Source organism: Sinohyriopsis cumingii, chromosome 2, assembly GCF_028554795.1.
Source record: "Sinohyriopsis cumingii isolate HCF-2022 chromosome 2, ASM2855479v2, whole genome shotgun sequence".
Lineage (NCBI taxonomy): Eukaryota > Metazoa > Mollusca > Bivalvia > Unionida > Unionidae > Sinohyriopsis > Sinohyriopsis cumingii.
The window spans coordinates 118,938,750-118,963,671 of record NC_142962.1 but is presented as its reverse complement, the minus strand read 5'-3'; the positions used below and the strand labels follow the sequence as shown (position 1 = coordinate 118,963,671).

The 24,922-nt window shown below is 35.1% G+C and overlaps 1 long non-coding RNA gene across 5 annotated transcripts in view; it reads right to left on the bottom strand.

The window, feature by feature from the left end:
• Positions 1-24,922, bottom strand: part of LOC149805688 (uncharacterized) — a 234,785-nt gene that overhangs the window by 182,704 nt on the left and 27,159 nt on the right. For all 5 annotated transcript variants that reach the window (XR_016419768.1, XR_016419770.1, XR_016419767.1 and 2 more), the window contains exon 2: positions 13,237-13,356. This is a non-coding gene — a long non-coding RNA (uncharacterized LOC149805688). The remainder of the gene's footprint in view (positions 1-13,236; positions 13,357-24,922) is intronic.

Below are 24,922 nucleotides of genomic sequence, written 5' to 3'. Positions count from 1 at the left end.
TCACTAAAGAGTCAACCTGAAAACTAAACGATACAATTTCCCAGTCAATTCAGAATCTCTCCTTAATACACTGTTCCACTCCACCATACACAACGAAAAAAGAATTGTTAGAACTGTTTATAAATATGTGAAAAATTTCAAATTGGGCACTGTTTGTACTATAATGAGACAGGAATGAAAATAGCAAGCAGTCGATTAAAATATTCAATTACAAGAAGAAAAAAAATTTCTCCAAAGATGGATCAGAATATTTTCAGTGTGTGTGTGTGTGTGTGTTCACATGCATGTGTAAGACAGGGAGGGAAGGAGATAAAGATTGAGCTCCTTGCAAATGAAGCAATTTAAATATCTTTTGATCCATACTTTCTTGAAGGTACCAAATCAACCATGAAATGTAGTTTTGGGTTGTGGTAAAACTAATTTTAATGATATATTGCTTATTTGTTGCTACTGCATATCTGTTAATTTTCTGTACAGAAAATACCCCAACTGTATTAAGAGAATATGTCCTCCCAGTAAGGTAAAAAAGAAGATTCTAGAACATGAATCTTCCCCCGCCTCCCTAGTCCAACCTGTCAACACCTTGCCCATGCATACTGTCCTTCATTCATTTTAAGCTAAAACTAGTGGGACATCACTGTGGAAAAGGAGGAGGGACTATAGCAATAGAAAAAGGAATGTATTATATCGAAATTAGTTTTACCCCTCAAAACAACATTTTAATGTCAGTAATACAAAACCTGTAGCTATTGCATACCTCAGTTTATTAGTTGGTGATAGGCTGATGATCCCACAACCGTCCTGTAGAATAGAAATCTACTGCAAGATCATATCCACATGGTTCACTTTTTGAGCTATCACAAATGGAAACAATGAACTAAGGTAAAACAAACAAGGGAAGGTAAGAGGAGAAGGTAGGGTGAGCTTGCCAATATGTGAATTTCATCACATCCTCCAAACACTAACAAGTTATATCGACCCATGAGGACAAACCTCATGACCTTTAATTCCATGAATGAGAGGTCTCTCTTAGGAAGGGATTGATAAGCTCTCCTAATTGTATATGCAATCCACCTTGAATTGGTGGAAGCTGAAAGATCAGCTGAATCCTTAAGTATGAGGAAATTATTTTTCCTACCCTTTCTTCTCCTTTCAGAAGCTGCCAAATACAAGCATGCAGCTCTGGCTGGACATAAAAACCGGATGATCCCCAACCAAAGGAAGCTGGTGTTTCTTACAAAACTGGTTGGCAACGGAGAGAAGCTGACTTAATTGCACTCAACCTTATACAGTATGGCTCTGTGGATAGGCCATTGAGTCTGGTTCTGTGGATAGGCTATGAAGTCTGGCTCTGTGGATAGGCCATGAAGTATGGCTCTGTGGATAGGCCATGAAGTCTGGCTCTGTGGATAGGCCATGAAGTCTGGCTCTGTGGATAGGCCATTAAGTATGGCTCTGTGGATAGGCCATGAAGCCTGGCTCTGTGGATAGGCTATGAAGTCTGGCTCTGTGGATAGGCCATGAAGTCTGGCTCTGTGGATAGGCCATGAAGTATGGCTCTGTGGATAGGCCATGAAGTATGGCTCTGTGAATAGGCCATGAAGTATGGCTCTATGGATAGGCCATGAAGCCTGGCTCTGTGGATAGGCCATGAAGTCTGGCTCTATGGATAGGCCATGAAGTCTGGCTCTGTGGATAGGCCATGAAGTCTGGCTCTGTGGATAAGCCATGAAGTCTGGCTCTGTGGATAGGCCATGAAGTCTGGCTCTGTGGATAGGCTATGAAGTCTGGCTCTGTGGATAGGCCATGAAGCTCGCTCTTTCCTCATGCAGACACTAATGAGAGCAAGAAAAATAGTTTTGAGGGTAAGGTTCTTAAAGGAAGCTTCACCAAATGGTTCACTGAGGGTTTTAGCTATAGACAGCATGATGCAAGAAAGATTCCATAGAGGCATTAGCAAGTCTTGGCAGCTCCAAATACCTGAACAGGTCTTCTAAGTGAGAGTCCTTCCCTATGACCAATTCTTTTGAATACTGAATGTGTTGGATAGGTCTGCTTTATAGCTCTTGATAGCAGATACTGAACATTGTTTCTCTTCAAATGGGAAGTGAAGTAATTTCGCCACTGCACTCACAGAAAGACAGCTTGGATTGACACGTTTTCTACAACATTGATCCCAAAAGATTCTTGACTTGAAGTGAAGTAATTTCGCCACTGCACTCACAGAAAGACAGCTTGGATTGACACGTTTTCTACAACACTGATCCCAAAAGATTCTTGACTTGGCATCGTAGACCTTAGATGCAGATCATCTCCTGAACTGAATAAATGAACCTGCTGACTTGTCTGAAAACTGGTCCTGGTGGAAAGATCATTTTAAATGGGCTAAGTGAAAAGGTTGAGAATCTATTGGCAGTTGTGTGGGAGACTCTTGAGTAATGTCTTAGAATGGTCTACCAGCAGGTTGAGAAGATTGTTGAATCATGAATGCTGGGGCCTTAAAGTTGGAACAGAAAGTCTGCTATGGATTCATGTGGATACCATTCTGTGAAGACTATCTTCCCTTTCCTTCACAAACTGTCCTTCAAAATATTTTTTTTATAATGAGGAACATGGCTAGCTTAGATGGTAATTCCATCTAAGGCACCCAGCAAAGGGTATTCTAAAGCCCCATGCAGACAGAAGAAGCATGTGTGCTTCTTTGCCTTCTTGAGGTATGCTACCACTAATGTGTCATCATAGAAGACTCTCATGCAGCAAACTTTTATTGCACTGATGAACTTTGAACTCATTCCCAAATTGTTAATACAGAGGAAAGATTTTTTCGGAACACAAATCCTAAAGAATCAGTCCTTTCAGCTTTAGATGAGTACCTCACCCTGAATCTGATTCTGGGGCATGCAAGGGGATTCTGGTCAGAAAACAGTTCCAATTTGTCCACCAAATCAGAAATCGGAGCACTTGGAGCAGCCTTGTCTGGATTCCAGTTCAACATAAAGAGGAACCAGGTCTGTTGTGACATACAAGATCCCCAGCAGTGAAAGAAAAGGACAAGCTGACAACATGGTCAATACTCTCAGCTCCTTCAACAGGGATAGGATCTTGACTATACTGTCCCAGGGACACAGACTAATCCTGTTTGTGAGGAAACTCATCCCCACATAGGCACAATCTTGAGATGGAGTAAACTCTGATGTCTCTAGGCTGAGTAGAAGATACAGCCTGGTCACTAATGACAAACAGAAAGACAGATCTAGTCTGCAGTACTCAAGCTAGCCGAAAATCTAAAAAGGAGGATTGGGTCACCAGGTGACCTTAAATGGGCTGATTAATTGATTGATGTCTTTATACAAGCCTCTGAATAAGAGGTTTAACCTGACACCTATGGGAACCAATGGAAGAGGAACACTGTAGGAGAGGGAACAAGTCACACAGGCTGTCCACCTGTGCCCTTATGACAAGGGCAACAGCCCACCAACTTCCTCCCTGGGCCTTTGCAGCACATTCTTTTGGGACCTGACTGTTTATGGTAAGTTCTGAAATGGGGTGTTGCTTTCACTGGGGTTATATGGCTTTCAAAAACTTTGCTACCCGATGCAGTGGTCAGTCAGAATGATTTTGCCATCTGGCTAGTTTGAATGGTCAGGAGTGGATGCAAATCACCAGTGTTGGGTCTCTAAAATACTGAAGGGGATGAGCCATCTGAAAAGAGCATGTGTTTCCAGGGAAGATTCCTAATGTCCTCTAAAAAGATCTTAGATATATCCAGAGCAACATCTGTGTGGAGGTAGAGAAGCTATGCTGAAAAGGCATGGGCAAGGAAAACACATGCTATGATGTTTTCACAGCTACTTCCAACAAACAATGAAGAGATATTGGTGACAGAGATTCCACCTTCAGCACATTAAATAATGCTGTTGATTGAGGTCCCAGAACTTGTCCTACAGAGATAGGCAAGTTTGAGTGACGTCCCAGAACTTGTCCCACAGAGACAGGCAAGTTAAAGTGAGGTCCCAGAACTTGTCCCACAGAGATATGCAAGTTTAATGGGCAATTCATGGGGCTTTCCTGTGACCACACCCACCCAAATCCAGCTTAAAGAGAATGCTGAAGTGAAGATTTATTTAAAAACTTCCATGCAAGTAAATGTATTTGAATAAACTAATTATAAGCCAATATGATAACATCAAGAACTCTCTTTATCTAGGTGCTGTTTCAGAGAATTCAAAGAATCACTAATGTTTTTATGCAAACTGGAAAATGCCAAGCTGAGAATGAACTCGTGTTCAATAACACAACATAATGTGGAAAACTGGCGTGTGACATGCCTTTTAGAGATAAAAACAGCCCAAGTCACATTAAAAGAAAATGTGAAATTAGATGATTGGTTAGAACAATAAACAATAAACAGAATCAATACAAGTCTGCAGACCAAATTTATTTAAGGTATAAAAAACCCAGATAATACTGAAGATAATGAATGATGTCAACTAGCCCTATTTGAGAACTGGCAATGATTAAATTAGCAAATATCCACTTTGGTAAGATTGCTAACAAAAAGAATAATAATAATAATGAACACTATTCGATACTAATTCCATGAATTAGGTGATGTTTGATAACACAACACAAAGGAAAATACTGGTGTGCAACCTTGTTTTCTGAGGAGAATAAATAACACATGTCCTGTCAGAAAAGGTGAAATATTAAGATTCACTACCTTAATAAAGCAATATACAGAAACAATGAGTCTGGAGACCACATTCAGCAAGGACTGAAATACTTATTAGGTAAATAACTCCTTAAGCTAGAAAAAATTCTCATCAATAACAGTTATAGCAAGCAAACACTGTGGGGTTAGAATCTAAAAACAAGGTATTACCAAACATAACCAACAAAGGAAAGGTGAATAGCTCAAGAGAAAGCTTAATTCAAACAGAAGAATAATGCATAGAAAGAGAAAAATAAAATCGTGTCATTAAACCGAGACAATTTAACTACAACTTGAAATTTAAGCAGCCCATGTCTACAACTGGAAAAAGAACGAAGGGTAGATCTCTCTGTGGGATGTACCAGGGGCAATCTTGTGTTCAAGAATCTTCTGGTTCATCCTAATTAGATAATGAATTTTCATTACACACTCAGGGTATTTTCTGCCCAGAAAAGCACCATAAATGCAACAGCAACAGGTTTTGTATTAATGATAAGACATGGCACATTTTAGTAAACATACTCTACATGGGCAAAAGGAGGCAAGTTTGACTGTTGGGGTTTTGACCAATCGATCTCAATAGTTTTGACTTTTGTAGAAGGTATGTGGTCTTAAAATCAACTGACTGTGTAGAAGGTATTATTTTCTAATCAACTTACTATAAATATGAGCTCTGTTATTTAGACCACAAAATCTAATGGTTCCTTTATTACACATACCTTAAGTTTAAGCAAACCACAAAGTTTGGTAAGGATTTTACTCTAGAATAAAAGTTGTTGTACAAAACCCATTTTTTTTTGAGTCACAATGAACCCCAACTTTAACCTTTGTTCCCCAAAATCAAGAAGCTTCTTGCATACTTGACGTGCAAGCATTTCCATACTTGACGTGCAAGCATTCCTCAAATGCTGATCAAGGTACATAGTCCAGGAGTAAAGTTATTATGCGAAAATAATTTTTCTTCTATCAATCATAATGACCTAAACCTTTAACCTTTTGATTCCCAAATCGACGGTATTCTTTGTTACCCAAAGTGTAAGCCATCCACATACTTTAATAACAGTATATAGTTAAGAAATGGAATTTTAGAGTTGAAACAATTTTTCATTTTCAGATACAGTGATTTTGAACTTAGACCATTTTACCCTCGAATTAATTGGCTTCATTTTTTATCACAGCTGCAAGCTGTTTACAAAGTTTGGTAATTGTTGTCTGTGCAGAAACACAATCAGAAATGGATGGATGACATAACCTGATAACTCTTCCTTATGGTGTGCATGTGAAAAGTGGTTTGAAAGAGAATATTAAAATCAGATTATACCAAGCTCTTAACAATTTACACCATCCCAAGCTTTCCTAAAATTAATATTGTCATGCTATCTGAAAGTTTGACTTGTCAATTTTTTAAATTAAAGTGTTATAACATTGAATTACACTTCATTCAGTGCAACAGTGTTTTTGGCTTCTCTGTATTTTTCTTCATTCATTCAAGAAGCCTACAGATTCAACATTTACAAATTTATTTTAGCTGGATTTATGGTAAGGCTAACAGTCCTTACCATATTTCACTCTTTCTGGAAGCAATATTGACACATTAATTATTACAATCAAATACATGTGTTTAAACCATGAAACAAAAATGGTTCAGGGCCAGTACAAAACCTGCTCATGGCATTCAAGGAGAGAATGAGATCTCTTCCTGTGAGGCACTCTAAATTGTGTAGAAACACCATGCCTTTTGTGATTTTGAATGGACACAGCCAAATTTCTGAATGATATTTTGGTGAATAGTAGAATGTTACAAAATGAATTTATTTACAATCAAGAGTTTTGACAATTTGAAAATGGGTATCTTACTATTTACCTTTAATTTGATTTCATTTCTGAGTAAATACTAAAGCACAACTTTATCTGAAATTAATAAAAATCTATTGAACTATTATGCCTTTATTACAGCCTTAAAGTTTGTAAAGTAAAAACTGTCAATCAATGGAGTTAAATGAATTTTGCTCTAAGGAACAGAAACTAATTGTATGACTGAAGTTGCTAATTTCAGGCTTACAATTTCATCTCCTTTAGGTATTTACTCATGACATTTTCACACATAAAAGCAGGTAGCATAATTAAAATATTGGTAAGAGAAGCTGCTTATGCTGACATCATAAAAAAAACAGCATCATTTCTTCATCAGTGAAGGTAAAGAAAAATTCATGGGACAAAACATACATCAATTCCTCATCTTACAGATCTTAAAAAATGCTGCAATTACTTATTCAAATGGGAGCTGTGGCATGTCAATGGTCAGCATGCTGTGCCTGCTGCAGAAGGTTGTGGGTTCAAATCCTTTCCAGACCAGGGCTGGTCAGCTTTCCTAAATGCAAATCTTGGCAAAGTACTTTACTTCAACTGCCTCAGGATATTATTACCTTTCATGTATTGCTGTACCATTGAACATCAGCCATTCTAACAACCAGTACTGAGTTCCTTATCAGCCATCATGTAATGTGCCAACAAATCATGGTCATAATTGTTCTTCAATTTCAGGTTAATTGCACAGACCCCAATCTGTTAGAATTACATATTAACAGATTTGGGTCTATGCTGTTTGCAATGTGTACATTATGCATATAATGTAACCCTCTTCTGAATTTATTTAACACATACATAAATGTACTGTATGTCTTCTTTATAAGAAAATTTAAGGACCCTAATATCACAAAAATTATATAATCCATCACATGCACTGGTATACATTAGGGTAATCCCACCTGAGGGTCAGAAAATGTTGGTAGGAATGAAGTTTTCAAAGGTCCTGCTTTGGAAGCCACAGTGGCTCAAGTGTTAGTGTGCTGGACACCAGACGGAAGTGATGCTTATTGAATTCTACCATTAGACCAGCCTGGGTCAGCTACCATGATGTGTCCTTGGGCAAGGCATTCTACTTCAACTGCCTTGGCATTAAAAACCCCACTCATGTTGCTGGGCTGAAAGCACCTAACCAATCCAATTCAGAGGTTGGGATTTCCCTATTTCACATCAGCACATATGCTATTTTGATCATTTTTTTCACATTTCTCACAAAGAAATGGACTAAAAATAAAGGTGCATCATCAGCAAAGATATGGCTTTAGACTTTAATCACATCATTAAAATGAGCAAAAAATGACAGTTTATATGCAGGACAATTTTGTTGTTCTTTCAATGCTAACATTGGAAGAAATATTACAAATTGGTCATGACTTCATTCACATCAGAATATCATCTACAGTGTCAGTGAGTACACTCACCTGTATTGATAAACATCATTATATTTTCTGATGATACACTGCATCAAGATCTGTACTACTGCTGGAATATTCCAATACATACTGAACTAAAATATCACAAAACACCAACACAGTACTGCCGGAATGTTCCAATACATATTGAACTAAAATATCACAAAACACCAAAACATTACTGCTGGAATGTTCCAATATATATTGAACTAAAATATCACAAACACCAACACATTACTGCTGGAATGTTCCAATACATCTTGAACTAAAATATCACAAACACCAACACATTACTGCTGGAATGTTCCAATACATATTGAACTAAAATATCATAAAACACCAACACATTACTACTGGAATATTCCAATACATATTGAACTAAAATATCACAAAACACCAACACATTACTGCTGGAATGTTCCAATACATCTTGAACTAAAATATCACAAAACACCAACACATTACTGCTGGAATATTCCAATACATATTGAACTAAAATATCACAAAACACCAAAACATTACTGCTGGAATGTTCCAATACATATTGAACTAAAATATCACAAAACACTGACACATTACTACTGGAATATTCCAATACATATTGAACTAAAATATCACAAAACACCAACACATTACTACTGGAATATTCCAATACATATTGAACTAAAATATCACAAAACACCAACACATTACTGCTGGAATGTTCCAATACATATTGAACTAAAATATCACAAAACACTGACACATTACTACTGGAATATTCCAATACATATTGAACTAAAATATCATAAAACACTGACACATTAGTGCTGGAATATTCCAATACATATTGAACTAAAATATCACAAAACACCAACACATTACTGCTGGAATGTTCCAATACATATTGAACTAAAATATCACAAAACACCAACACATTACTGCTGGAATGTTCCAATACATATTGAACTAAAATATCATAAAACACTGACACATTACTACTGGAATATTCCAATACATATTGAACTAAAATATCACAAAACACTGACACATTACTACTGGAATATTCCAATACATATTGAACTAAAATATCATAAAACACTGACACATTACTACTGGAATATTCCAATACATATTGAACTAAAATATCACAAAACACCAACACATTACTGCTGGAATGTTCCAATACATATTGAACTAAAATATCACAAAACACCAACACATTACTGCTGGAATGTTCCAATACATATTGAACTAAAATATCATAAAACACTGACATATTACTACTGGAATATTCCAATACATATTGAACTAAAATATCACAAAACACTGACACATTACTACTGGAATAGTCCAATACATATTGAACTAAAATATCATAAAACACTGACACATTACTACTGGAATATTCCAATACATATTGAACTAAAATATCACAAAACACTGACACATTACTACTGGAATATTCCAATACATATTGAACTAAAATATCATAAAACACTGACACATTACTGCTGGAATGTTCCAATACATATTGAACTAAAATATCACAAAACACTGACACATTACTACTGGAATATTCCAATACATATTGAACTAAAATATCACAAAACACTGACACATTACTACTGGAATATTCCAATACATATTGAACTAAAATATCATAAAACACTGACACATTAGTGCTGGAATATTCCAATACATATTGAACTAAAATATCACAAAACACCAACACATTACTGCTGGAATGTTCCAATACATATTGAACTAAAATATCACAAAACACCAACACATTACTGCTGGAATGTTCCAATACATATTGAACTAAAATATCACAAAACACTGACACATTACTACTGGAATATTCCAATACATATTGAACTAAAATATCACAAAACACTGACACATTACTTCTGGAATGTTCCAATACATATTGAACTAAAATATCACAAAACACTGACACATTACTACTGGAATGTTCCAATACATATTGAACTAAAATATCACAAAACACTGACACATTACTACTGGAATATTCCAATACATGATGAACTAAAATATCACAAAACACTGACACATTAGTGCTGGAATATTCCAATAGATAATGAACTAAAATATCATAAAACACTGACACATTACTACTGGAATATTCCAATACATAATGAACTAAAATATCACAAAACACTGACACATTACTACTGGAATATTCCAATACATATTGAACTAAAATATCATAAAACACTGACACATTAGTGCTGGAATATTCCAATACATAATGAACTGAAATATCATAAAACACTGACACATTACTACTGGAATATTCCAATACATATTGAACTAAAATATCAAAAAACACTGACACATTCCTACTGGAATATTCCAATACATATTGAACTAAAATATCATAAAACACTGACACATTACTACTGGAATATTCCAATACATATTGAACTAAAATATCACAAAACACCAACACATTACTGCTGGAATATTCCAATACATATTGAACTAAAATATCACAAAACACCAACACATTACTACTGGAATATTCCAATACATATTGAACTGAAATATCACAAAACACCAAAACATTACTGCTGGAATATTCCAATACGTAATGAACTAAAATATCAAAAAACACCGACACATTACTACTGGAATATTCCAATACATAATGAACTAAATATCAAAAAACACAGACACACTACTACTGGAATATTCCAATACATAATGAACTAAAATATCATAAAACACTGACACATTACTACTGGAACATTCCAATACATATTACACATTAAAATATGACAAAACACTGATAAATTAGTGCTTGAAAGTGATATACACACAACACTGAAATATGATGTAACACTGATACAGTACCACTTACATGTAGCACTGAATATAACAAATCCCTGACACAGTAGCACTTGAAAGTGATGATAAACACTGCAATTAAATATGATGTAACACTGATACAGTACTTACATGTGGCAAAATCAATGATACAGTAGTACATAAAGGTGATGATACATACTGCACTCAAATGTGACAAAACATTGATACAGTAGTACCTGAAGGTAATGACACATGAAATACATGAACTCGAATGGTGTAAAATAAAAAAAAGTAAATTGATAAGTTTTATTTACTTTGAACAAAGTATTTACATATTTTTGTTTTGTTCTTTTTGTGAATTATCATCCACCTGTTATCTGAATGGTTTCCCTACTCATTAACAGAAACCACCTTTCTCAATAATTAACCATTAAAATTATCTTTTATTTGGATATGGTCATAAAATACAACAAACAAATCAATTTGAACATTTATATTTTTATTACAAGTTCAGGTTTAAAAAACTGCTTCCAACCTCATAATGCCTTCCTCAGTTGTATTTAAGGTTCTGATCTGGAAATATTTCAGGTTTCAGAGGCAAGATAATTACAAATTCATGGTACAGTTTGTAATAAAATCATATGCAGAATTTTCTAAACAGTCAGATATATTCAGGCCACAGTACCATTAGTGTGCCATATGCATACAATGACAACACAATGATGAAGACATTGCCTGCAAAGACAGATATACATGGTAGGAGTCTGTATCACGATACATGCTTTGTATCACTCCTGTTTTGTTTTGTTATTGCTTTTAATAGCAGTTTTGACACATTATTGGTTGTATCAGCCAAAGACATGGTAACTTAATGCCCTTCCCTATGATACATTGAGGCAGCTGACTCAGTCTGACCTGGGTGGGTATTGAACCTGTGACCACTAGATTACAAGTGCAATTCACTACCAACTTAGCTACCACGACTCCCATCACTCCTGCATTGCAATATGTATTGTTTCACATGTTAGCTGAATAGTACATATCATATTTGTGTATCAAAACTTAAGTATTGTGTAACATATCATACCATGACCAAGCAAGCAATGCATAGCTTTATCCCTAAAGATTTTCTCATATAGGCAAAATATGACACCCACCCACCCACACCCACATATATATGTAAGTGATACTGTATCAATATATATATATAGAAAAGAGAGAAAAGAGGATTCCCTGGGTGACAGAAGGTGAGAGTTGGATAAATCCTTCATTTTAGTCAATTTGAGTCAATGCTGATTGACTTGTGCAGCCATTTCATTGTTGGATTGTAGATTCCCTATTTCATTTGGAGAGAAGAACAATTCACAATGCGATCATTGCTGAATGGGAAATAGGTTTTAAAAAAATTCTCATTTCATTAAATAAATATCTTTACAGTAAAAAAAAATTTAATTTTAATTCAGATACGCACATTTTTTTATTCACAAATAAAAGAAAGATGAAAACTAAGTAATGGAATGATGCACATTGCAGCACATGTGTGTGAAAATGTTTGGCAAATTACAGCAGAATTCCAGCTCATGAAAACTCTGGCTTTCATGAAAATGAAAATATACACATATTCTCTAACACATATATTAATTATTAAGGATGGAAAAAACTTGAAAATTTAGACAGAGTGACAGCATAATATAAGAAACATTAAATGTTAAATTCTGCAAGAATAAAATTAAGCACCCACTGTGTACTATTTTCTTTGGACCTACTGATTTGACACTAGCTGCAGGTAACACTACTCTATGACACCTTGACATGGAAAGTTCAAACCAAGGGCAAAATTGTGCCCACCTGGTCTGAATAAAGTACAAAACTTTTGATTACTGTTTAATATCAAATCATGATGAAATCTACACCAGGTGTTTAGTGCTGCCCTCCAATGAACTGAAGAGATAGAGAGAAATTAAAACACCTGGGAAGATTTGATGTTGGACAATGTGACTGAGTTAACAATTTTGAATTGCATGATGTGAAACTGACACCAGAAGTAAGTTTCTGAATCATGCAATGTGAAACAATAAGCAAAGAAAAGATACACAGTTTCATGACCAACAAAGTTAACAAGAACTTTGTGAGGTAGTAATGGAATAGCTTTTTAATCTTGGGTACCACAGAGAATATGGGTTAAATTTCACATAGTGTTGATGATTTTATTACAAAATCAATTGCTTGTAAAGCTCTTTCCATTTTATATGACCATAAATAACCAATTAGTGGAGTCAACATAGGATGACATATCATTAAATACAGTCCTATATCACCAACATCCAATGTTATTGAAAATAAGCATCCATTCCTAATTCAGCTTTTTTATCTTTATGGTTTCATAAATAGAAAAAGAACAATGTATCCTTAAAAAAAATCTTTGAAACTTACCACATAACACATTTGTCTGCATGGCATACAAATGCAATGGATGTAGGTGTAACACAAGTAGAATATACACTCCAGTGGTTTAAACTGATAGTTGTAACTCCGACCACAGAATTATCCCACCTGAAAATTAAAGGACTCCATTTTAAAATACATTTATGTTCATACATGTGGAAGTACTGCCAATATCTTCCTGACAATGGCATTGTTTGACACCTGTGTGATTTGTCCACGAGAAAAATCAAAGGTTAAAAAATCTGCACGAATCTGATGCTTCACAAAACTGAACCTATTTATGTAAAATTAAAATATAGAATTAGTATACAAGGCTACAGCAACAATTATTTTTTCTTGTCAAAGAAAATGATATTCATTTCATAGAGAGTCTGAATCCATGGTAACTGGTTCTATATGTCCCTGTTGCAAAATATGGGCCAACGGCAATTACATGAAAATCTGAGTTTAAATTTTAATTTTCCTATGAAACTGTATCAGGTTCCTTAACTATCCAAATACAGTGGATTCCTGTTAATTGGGACACATCAGGACTTGAACACTTCGGCCCAATTAAGCAACTGCCCCAATTATGCAGTTAAAAAGGTATACTTGTATTTTGTCATTAAAGATTTGTCCCAAATACATGGCTGCCCCAATTAAAAGATGGCCCAATTAACCAGAATCTTCTAAAACAAACCAATATTGCAAGGAATTCTATATTTAGGACCTTCATGATTTAGTGTACTTTGTGGATTCAATGGTTCAAAATCAGCCATTACTTATATTTTTAACTTTTTACAGCATAAGATAATCTCAACATAAATATCTGGTAAATAGCCATAAATCATATTTCTTGTTGAAAGAACCAAGAATAAAACACTGCTTTTACATAATTAAATAGGTCTTTCCTTTTTTTCCGACACTACTATCACTAACTCATTCTAAAAAAACCTGATTTAAGTGCAAATTAACATAAACAATTCAGTGATAAGATGGCATAGGCTAAAAAGATCTCTGAGATTTTTAACTGCAAATGATATTCAAGTATTTTATATAATTCTACTGGTAACTGCATTAAAGTTGTTAACTTTCAACCAAGTCTTTAACATGTACCATATACTCACTTATAAGTTGAGTCAAACTGCAAAGAACAAAGACCCTTATCTGCCACATCAAAAAGTGCCAGCAGATCAGGGTCTACATTGTTTGTTCTAATGATTATTCCTATATATATATATATATATATATATATATATATATATATATATATATATATATATATATATATATATATACATACATACATATATATATATATATATATATATATATATATATATATATATATATATATATATATATATATATATATATATATATATATATATATATATATATATATATATATATATAGTAGTTAACATGATCATGGAGTCCTGTATTACCATGCCACCCCAAAATATTCTGCTAGAGGACACCAAAATGTCCAGAAGAATTCAGATATAGGAAGTTCACTTTATAAAGTATACAGTAAAAGGCACAATGAATTATGTTACTAAAAATAAGTGTCAATGAAATATGGATGACTGATGTTACATGGTGGTGGTGGTTATTGTTATCTAGAGCAAAGATGGATAATGAATAGATGAATGGATAAATAGAAAAAGAAAAAATAAAATACTGAAATTGAAGTAATATGAATGACAATAGCTACATCATGACCAACAGTCTGATATCGGTAGAATCTGCTATAAGTCGATTTGATCATACGCTGTTTTGTTGTTATGACTTCAAATAATTTAGAGCTTTTCTCGTTATAAGTTGTCTGTGATTCATTTTTTATGTCATCACTCATGCCCATAACCAGAAGGCCATAAAAGATATGCATAACTTTACTGATCCTGCTAGCTGCTACGGAACAGCATCACCCTGTTCTACATTCGGATCTTACCTCCATGATTGTTAATTTCGTCAAAATATCTCTACAATCAATAGCCATATTTCCCAAACACTCTCTAAAGAATGCTCATAACTCTACTAGTGGCTGTATGACAAAAATGGCATGGAAGAGTGTGATTCTTCAAGTTAAAATGGAGGTAATCTGACCAATGGAGGCAAATAAGCAAGCTGTTCAAGCTGCATGTCTGTTGAAACCTACCTCCAACAATGGTGAGGACAGTCTTTAACAATGAAATAAACCAAGTTTTTTGCTTATGTTCTTCGGTTTTTCAATTGCAATTAAATATATAACACATTGCTGTTTTTGTTAAACCTTGTTGATTTTTTGTGTGTACCTATGTGCACTCATCTTCCTACTAAGACAAGATTACAATACAGAATACATACTACTGTACTTTTGATGCATGCATCTCTGACGTTAAGCAGGTATACCAGTGCTGATATGTGTACCAAGTTCTATAGTGATATCTTGAATAGTTGTGGAATTTGATTTTAAAGATGGAAGGACAAAACTTTGATAGGAAAAAATGTATACATATATACAAACACACACACTAAACAGGCATACAGGCAGATTCAAGTTACATTACTGAATGCAAAAATGTAGAATCCTCTCAAGTTGCAAACCACCCTGCTCAATGCTGGTATTCAATGATGGCAATTTTATACATAGAGTAAGGATCGATATCTATATTTAAATTGAATAAGCACTTCATACAATATATAATTTTAATTTTTATACATCAATAGGCAACATCTGGTGACAAAAATTATGTACATCCAAAATAATCTGAGACAAAAGTCCAGTAGTCAGAGAAAAAGTTTGCCACCTGCATGTTTTTGTATCTGTGGTTTATGTTGAGTTCTTTGTTTACCTGAAGCTATTATGCACTGATTAAGCTGATTACTTTATCTATATACCAAACAAAAAACAGAAATTCTATATTTATAAAAAATAAATGTAAATATTGCAATCAGTGTTCTCAAGAGATAGGCAAGGAAGCGTATTAAAGGGCATTAGCTGCTTATCCAAGGTTGGTTGGCTTCTCCAGGTATTCCAGTTCACACCAACTCAAACATAACTCTAAAGCATCATTTTAAACAGTAGGTCACATATTTAGCTATAACTTTTCTCATAATCTTTAAGTCAAAGAAGGAATAAATTCACCACCACCACCACATCATAAATATTTATGATAACAGTTCCAAGGCCTCTGAAAAATATGGTTCTTAACAAATCCTGCTGAGTGTATATATGTATATGTAAATATTTATCAGCACATCAGCACAATCCTTGCTATAAATTGCAAGGAAAAAGTGCATTTCTAAAAATGCGAAGGTAAAAATTGATAAAATTGCACTACGGTAAAATGTACACCTATAACAGGGCTTTTACAGTAGAGAAACTATTTTAACAAAATCACTATTGTGTATTATATCATCCGATACAAACCAAATTGAAACCCTAACATCCCTGTCTTGTTTTGGATTAAAACCAGAACAATGACACAGGTAAAACAATATGACAGACTCCAGTACACAGGCAATGATCTGTTTCATGCAAGTCTTTTTTAAGGTAATTGAGAACTGACAGTTAAGTAATACACCTGGTCATCCCAATGTTTCTGTATCACGAAAACAATGTTCTCATTCACTAGTTTGACTGAACATCTTAGGTATGGTTTATTCTATTAATTTTTATACCCTTTCCCTCTCCCCCTGCCCCTCGCCTTTTACCAAGATTCTACAGGAACCTGGTTTAAGTACCCAAGAAATCCTAGTGGGAACTTACGAGTAAAATGGAAAAAGCCTATTAAAAACCCATAGGGATCTGATCAGTAACTTGGTGGAAGCCCAGAGAAATCCCATTAGGATTTTATCAGAAACCTGATGGAAGCCCAGGGAAATCCCATTGGGATCTGATCAGAAACCCAGTGGAAGCCCAGGGAAATCCCATTGGGATTTTATCAGTAACCTGATGGAAGCCTAGGGAAATCCCACTGAATCTGATCAGTAACCCAGTGGAAGCCCAGGGAAATCCCATTAGGATCTGATCAGTAACCCGATGGAAGCCCAGGGAAATCCCATTAGGATCTGATCAGTAACCCGGTGGAAGCCCAGGGAAATCCAGTTGAGATCTGGTCAGTAACCAAGTGGAAGACCAGGGAAATCCCATTGATCAGTAACCTGTCAGAAGCCCAGTGAAAACTGGAATCTATTCAATAACCTGGAGTAAACAAATTACAAATCTCAGTGGGATCACATCTGGAGGAAATCCAGAGAAATGGCATGGAACTTTATCATTAACCTGGAGGAAGCTAAATGAAATCCCATTGGGATCTTATTAGTAGAACTGTCTAAGCACTCTGAATGTTTAAATTTAAGTGGGATCTTATCAGTAATGGGGGAAATGCAGTGAAATCTCAGTGGGATCTAGTCAGAAACCTGGAAGAAATGCAGTGAAATCTCAGTGGGATCTTATCAGAAACCTGGAGGAAATCCAGTGAAACCCAAGTGGGATCTAATCAGTAACGTGAAGGATGCTCAGTGGGATACTAATGTGAGCTATAAAGATGAAATTATGCTGCAAACATACATAATATATTTTGACTGGCTAAGAAGTTTACTATCTGCCAAATGAGAAATTTACCACAATAATATAAAGTAGTTTCATTGGGCAATTCTCTTGACAAGGCTAACTTTATCTACCTGTGTGATCACTGCTATTCTGTTTCACTTACTTGTACCTAGCAACTACTGTATGTACTCGCTTATAAGAGGAGTCCAACTGCAAACTGCACAGATCCAGATCTGCCATCACATAATGTGCCAGCAAATCTGGGTCCGTGCAATTTGTTGGAGTTATCAGTAGAACAAACAACATAGACCCTGATCTGCAGGTACATTATGCTATGGCAGATTAGGATCTATGTTGTTTGCAGTTTGGCTCATATTATAAGCAATTGCATATGCTGTATTAAAGTTACAATCCATGTTGGACAAAATCTCAACGCCAAAGTTCTTTCCACCACTGTATTAACCGAATGGTAAAAAAGTAACCATAAAAACATACATAAATCACAAGCTTCATTAAATCTTTTATTTATCCAATATTCTGCCCCAAACATGTTAATTTCATATTTTGTTTTTAAAATACTGATTTTGAAAAGGAAAAAAACAATGCTGACCCTGACAATTTACTAATGAAACTAGCATGGATGCCAACACAGATGAGTACCTTATATACTTGCCTGTAAGTCAAGTCCAACTGCAAACAACATAGAACCTGATCTGCCATAGCATAATGCACCTGCAAATCAGGGTCTATGTTGTTTGTTCTACTGATTACTCCTAAGAAACTGCACAGACCCAGATCTGCTGGCACACTATGCAATGGAAGATTTGGGTCCTTGCAGTCTGCAGTTAGACACATCGGTATATATGGTAATCTAACATTTCTAGACATTTCTGATAAATTCAACAAATTTTATGTGAAGGATTTCACATATTTACCCACAAGCAGAAATAGGTTCTGAATATACTCCCTTAGAAGTCCAACTTCAAACAACAGAGATCCTTACCTGCCATCACATAATGCACTGGCACATCTATAACTGTCATTTATTCTACTTATTAGTCCTAACAAAATGCAAAGACCAGGAACTGCTGGCACATTATGCAATGTCAAATCTGGATCTATGCAGTTTGCAGCTGCATCCAACTTGTTGTTGTTGTTGTAGGGTTTAATGCCATTTTTCAGCACATGATAGCTATACATGGTGGCCAGTATTAATGGTGGAGGAAGAACCCGAGAAAACCCGGGAAAGAACCACCGACCCATGAGAAGCTACTGGCAAGCTTTCTCGCATACCCACATTGGCTGAATCCGAGACTCAAACCAACGAAGACAGCTGAGATGGCAGAGATCCATAACGGAGAGCGCTTTAGACCACTCAGCCACTCGGGGCCCCCCATCCAACTTGTAAGCATGCACATATGGTATTTAATCATGTGGAAAACTGATAATAATTTTGATGGTATGCATGATAATTACACAAACTATCTGTACATTATGGTAAACTAGACTAAGATCTGTCAGCACATTCTTTAAGGACTAGCTGGCTCTATACTGAGCACAATTTATTCATGTACTTACACAGGAATGCAAATGGTACCAGATCTACATCTTTCTATGGCTACCTGCAGCTGTAACCAATTAAAAGGAAGTGACCCACAACTATGGTAATGTTTTCCTGGTCACCCCATGACTGAGTAATCTGAGCCCATAATTTAGTGGTCAGTTTCAGAGGTCACTGTTGGCATAGCCTGGTCCATTGAAAGAACATGTTAACATTTTCACTGACATTTATGACAGATTCTTGAAAAGAGTACTTGAAACTGTGTCTGTCCCTGCCATGCTGGTCAATTCAATCAGTTATGTCTCCAGTAGAGTGCCAAATTGCATCAATCTGATAAACATGAGCACCTGTGCTGTACAACTATCATCCTCTATTATCAGATTAAATGTGAATATTTGATAACAGTGAAGGTATTGTATAATTTCATCCTTATAAATTTAATAAAAAAATATTTTACAAAATATACAGCAATATAATTACATAAACTGGTAACCTTGAACAATCCATACAGCTTAACAAAGGAGTCAATCCACGTCTGTACTACATTTTAAAAAAGTCTGTTAGGACAATGAAGGAGATTCAGCTCTCAGGTAAAGCATAAAATAAAAAAGTATAATGTAAAAGATGAAATGTTATCTTGTTTACATGAAAATTGTCAATGTGTGTAATTGTAATTACGACACATAAAAGTTATTTCCACATCTGAGTTGAAGCAAGTATGATTCATGTGCTGGTAGCTACAAGTAAATAATACCTTAAATTTCTGGCAGGGAAGTGGAGAATCTTAAAAAGAAATCAAATTTCCATCCATGAGGATTGAATTCTGTATAGAAATGGAACACTTATAGTGCCAAAGATTCCATATATCTCAATAAATATCTGCATGGTATCACTAACAAGAGGACTATGAAAAACACATGCATACATGCACATAAAATTTTCAGGCACTGTTTACTGAGATCATTTTTAAAAAATAGGAATTTTCAGTAGTCATGAGGTTCCAGCTGTTTGGTTTCAGAGCAATACTGAAAAAATAAATTTCTCCACCTCAGTTAATGAAACTTCTCTGAAATCCTAAATTGGTAAAATAGCCAAAACATGAAGGCCAGGCCTGCATGTCAAGTCCTCAATCAAAGTGTCAATGTAAAGCATGCAACCTTGACAGCATGGTCAAAATGGGTGACTAAGTGTGTCACAAAATGAACTGTCTTAGCTTCATAATGATTCAATGCAGGAATTAAAATAAACTCATCATGGAGTTTAGGACATGGGTGCAAATGAAAAATACTTGAACCTAAACCTCAATTAATGTTTTCTATGACTGTGTCCTTGACCCCAAGGTCAGAAGACATGACCAAGGATATTAAAGAATTAATTGTCTTATCTTTAAAATGACTGAACACACATGTGAAAAAATCCCAAGGACATGACAACATAAAAGCAAATAAAACAAATTTTAATGCAAATCTTGCACCCAAATGGACAGGCAGGCATGGAGCAGAAAAAAAAGGCAAAATTTCATTTAAAAAATGCACACAGTATGACAAAACTCAAACAGAACATTTAGTAAATATATGCAAATGAAAAATCGTAGCCAAAGACATAAAAAAGTGTTGATACCACATTCAGAAGAGACTGCTTTGTCACACTTCCTGCTAAAGCAGGTTATGCAATACAAGTCCATTTACAAACAAATTAGGAAAAATTGCATCCCTTTCAGTATTTTCTAAGAAAGAACATTTCTGTCACACTGTTTTGATGTTCTTTCATGCACACTCACGCCAAATGTAGATTAACTATTATTTGGCTTCATTTCATCAAATATTATTAATTTGTAAAATGACAAGGTGTATTCACATCGTAATGGCTGAAATTACCTGTATTTGAATCATCTGCAAGTTGCAATAGCTGCAACTTGCAAAGACCAGTGTTCATTCCTGATACAGAAATACTTAGGCCCCAGGACCCCTATGATGTCACAAAGTGGGGTGATCATATCTCATTATCAGCCTATTTTGCTATGGGCCTTCCATACTGGAGTTTAATTCCTCATGCCTGAATAAACTATTCACCTCTAGAATTTATTTTTGACACTTGAGTGTTACTGACACTTACTTTGGAATTAAATGCAACAGTGCCCTGGCTGGAAATACTATCTTCTATTCTTTACACTTCTATCTAAATTTCTGGATAACAAATTTATTACTATGTGAGAGCAAGATAGCAAGAACACTTAAAATTCATACCATTCTGGGAAATATCACAGGTACACATGTGTGAAAGGACAACGAGAGATACATTTCTCTTTCACTTCTTTGTAATGATAGTTTGCCCACACAAGACCTGTGTGGAACACACCTATCCCATATGACAGAACTCAGTCACACTGTAGATAACATCATAATGTTTATGATGATTTAAAAAAATTAAATATTGAAAAAGCAAATTTTGCCAGCTTATAAACAGTACTCCTTGTTTGATACAAAATAATTTATTGTAAAACAAAGCTTTTGCTTTTCAAATGACATAGAAACAACAGAGAAAATGCTCCATATTTGTATGGTTTCTTTTCATTCTTGCCTGATTGGAAAACAGAGAAACATAATCCATCATATGGGTTGGTGTGGCATAGGGAAACCCCACTCTCTGTATTCCTGCCTACAAAGTCTGATGCCCTGGTGTGGTTACTCCATGCCACACCAATGCATATAATGGATTTTTTTTTCAGTTTGAAGAACTACTATCAGTTAAAGTGTATCAAACATTCCAAATGAGCCGATTATCAAAACCACAACTTAATAAATTAGTACATAGCTTGACTCTGTAAGGCTTTTAACTTCTCCAGCAGGCTTTGTAAACAATAATTATCAGGTAGAAAATAAGTTCAGAGTAAAATGATCTTTAAATAGATATCATGTTGGCCCTTTTCTAATCAAAGCATCATTCTGTAATATTTAATCTTTATGAACTTTAAATCACCATTATATGGTAACAGGGTATAAAAGATATGAAACACAATTCCTATTCTTATATGTATACCCACTGAATATACAGTTAACCCTTATCAGGGTAACTTATTGCAATATACAATGCATACTCATTCATGAGGAAAGTTTGACACAGAATTAAACACATATGTTCCCACTTCCACTTTCATTGGTCAGAAATGGTCACTCTGGGTAGGCTTGGATGTATTTAGCATCAAAAAATCTATATGGTCATGCTATAAACATAGAAACTGAACCTATATTTGTAAAGCATAAAATGTAGGTCACAATGACCTTCTTTTGTTTTAAGGGTGCAACACTAAAAGAGATGCATCCAACTCTTTCAGTTTAAGATCTGAACATGTACAGCACCCAATAAACATAAATAGCACACAATACATGATCTTGAAACAAACAATGTGAACAAAGTCACTGAAGCATAAAATATAGGTCATAGAAAGCTATTTTGCATTAAAGGTGTAGTTCTACTTATCAAGATGAATCCCTTTACCAAGGTTTCTTGATTCTTGGATTTGGATTGGATTTTTTTCTTTTTAACGTAGCTTTAACAATGTTTCAGTCATATTGCTAAGATGTCTGCAGTGTGATAGTTTATAGTGATATCTAGCACTGGGGCATCATGCCACAAACATGTAGCATGATGTCCCACCCAGTCATATTATCCTGACACCAGGCCGACCAGTCCTAACACTAACCTCTTAATGCTGAGCACCAAGCAAGGCAGATGTTAGTAACATATTTGTAAGTTGTTGGTATGACTCAGCCGGGGATCAAACCCATGACCTCCCGCATCCAAGGCGGGCGCTCTAACCACTAGGCCACTGGGACAGTCTTGATTCTTGGAAGGATAGCATGCATAGAGCATGCCAAAGTCTTATATGGTCAGCTGCTTAATGATAAAACTTAACCAAAGCCAGAAAAATTTGGTGTGGTACAAATAAAAATGCATGTCATCATCAATTTCATTTCTAACATGAATAATGCCTGAGAAATCAACATCAAATACAAAACTTTGCCAAAGCAAGTGAGGCATAACATATGGGCCATAATGACCTATTGCTGTAAGGCAGGAGGGTTGTTAATCAAAATGAATCAGTCAGCAAGTTTCATGGCTTGAGATGAATGTACATAACAGGTAATAAAATTGCATGTGGTCATGCACTAAATGCAAATAACCCAAGCCAATGGCTCCACAAACTGTGGATTCTTTTACTGGTTTTATGTACTTGAGAGCTGACAATTTTGTGGACTTTTCTCATCAATCAGAAATCTTTGCTTTTGAAAATTTAGTTCAGTGTTTTCTGTCAGTAATATAAATTGATATGAGCTACATGTAGAGCATTATAATCAAATACATGTAGATAAAACGTTTCGTGTAAAGTAAAAACAGTTGTTGAAAACCGAACTTAACAGCAGCAAAGTTCACAAGTTTGTGGGATTGTGGACTTTTGGTGAAGTTTAGATAAAAATGAAAATTAATGCAATTTCATGAAATTCTGTGGTACCTCTAAGTAACAATTAAATTAATGAAAATAACGACTATTCCTATATCAGCATGCATAAAAGCTAATTCTAAACAAATTTCCTCTTTTCCTTCTATAAACACACTCTTTATCTTATTGTGCTGTTGAACTGTAGTGCTATGTTATTCAACGGTGGTTTTCATAATGACCCTGTTATTAGTCCAAGGACAATCATACTGACTCAAGGAAGGACCAAGATACAGACCACCATGACTGACCCAGGAACATTAATAAGGCAGATGCAAAAACGCCCATTCATTACATTTTTTTCAGTCAACTTTCACCTTTCTAAACTGTGTCAATAGTGTGTCAACACTATTCTCATTTGATATAACTATTGAATTCTGGTTGTTTCTTTTTATGCCAGTAGGAAAGATGAATGAAGAAAAGTCACATCTGCACAAATATTATACACTTGTGTTTGTTTACTGATGTGGAAATCAATATTTCTATGCATATTGGGCCCCCCCCCCATGCCCGAGTTACAGTAAGTTTGTTAATGGAACAAGTTATGACACGGGGAACAACACTGAAAAGAAATACATCCATTTAATGAAATTTATATTTCTCAACCTTGTGCAATGTTATAAAATTCAATTTTTTTCTTCTTGTATCTATCTAGTAATTCAAGCAATGTATAATTTGTGTAATGAAGTGAGAAACATGCATGCTTGGCAAAGCAGGCTTTATATTGGGTCTTACACAGGTCATATATGATCTATCTACTATCAGTTTTAGAGAGAGATATACCTTATTTACTTGCTTATAAGTCGAGACCATCTGCAAACTGCACAGACCCAGATCTTCCATTGCATAATGCACCAGCAGCTCTGGGTCTGTGTAGATAGTTAATAGTAATCAGTAGAACAAACAGAATAGGCCTAAAAGTACTGGTATAAGAGATTATGAGTCTATGGTGTTGGTAGCTGGGTGTGCATATATCTCATCGTACTTCATCAGAGGCATTAGGATCACTTTAGGCTATTCTACATTAGCTGAAAATCACAACTGATTTTAACATTTGTCACCATGTGAAAAAATCAGTCACAGAGACAAGAAAACC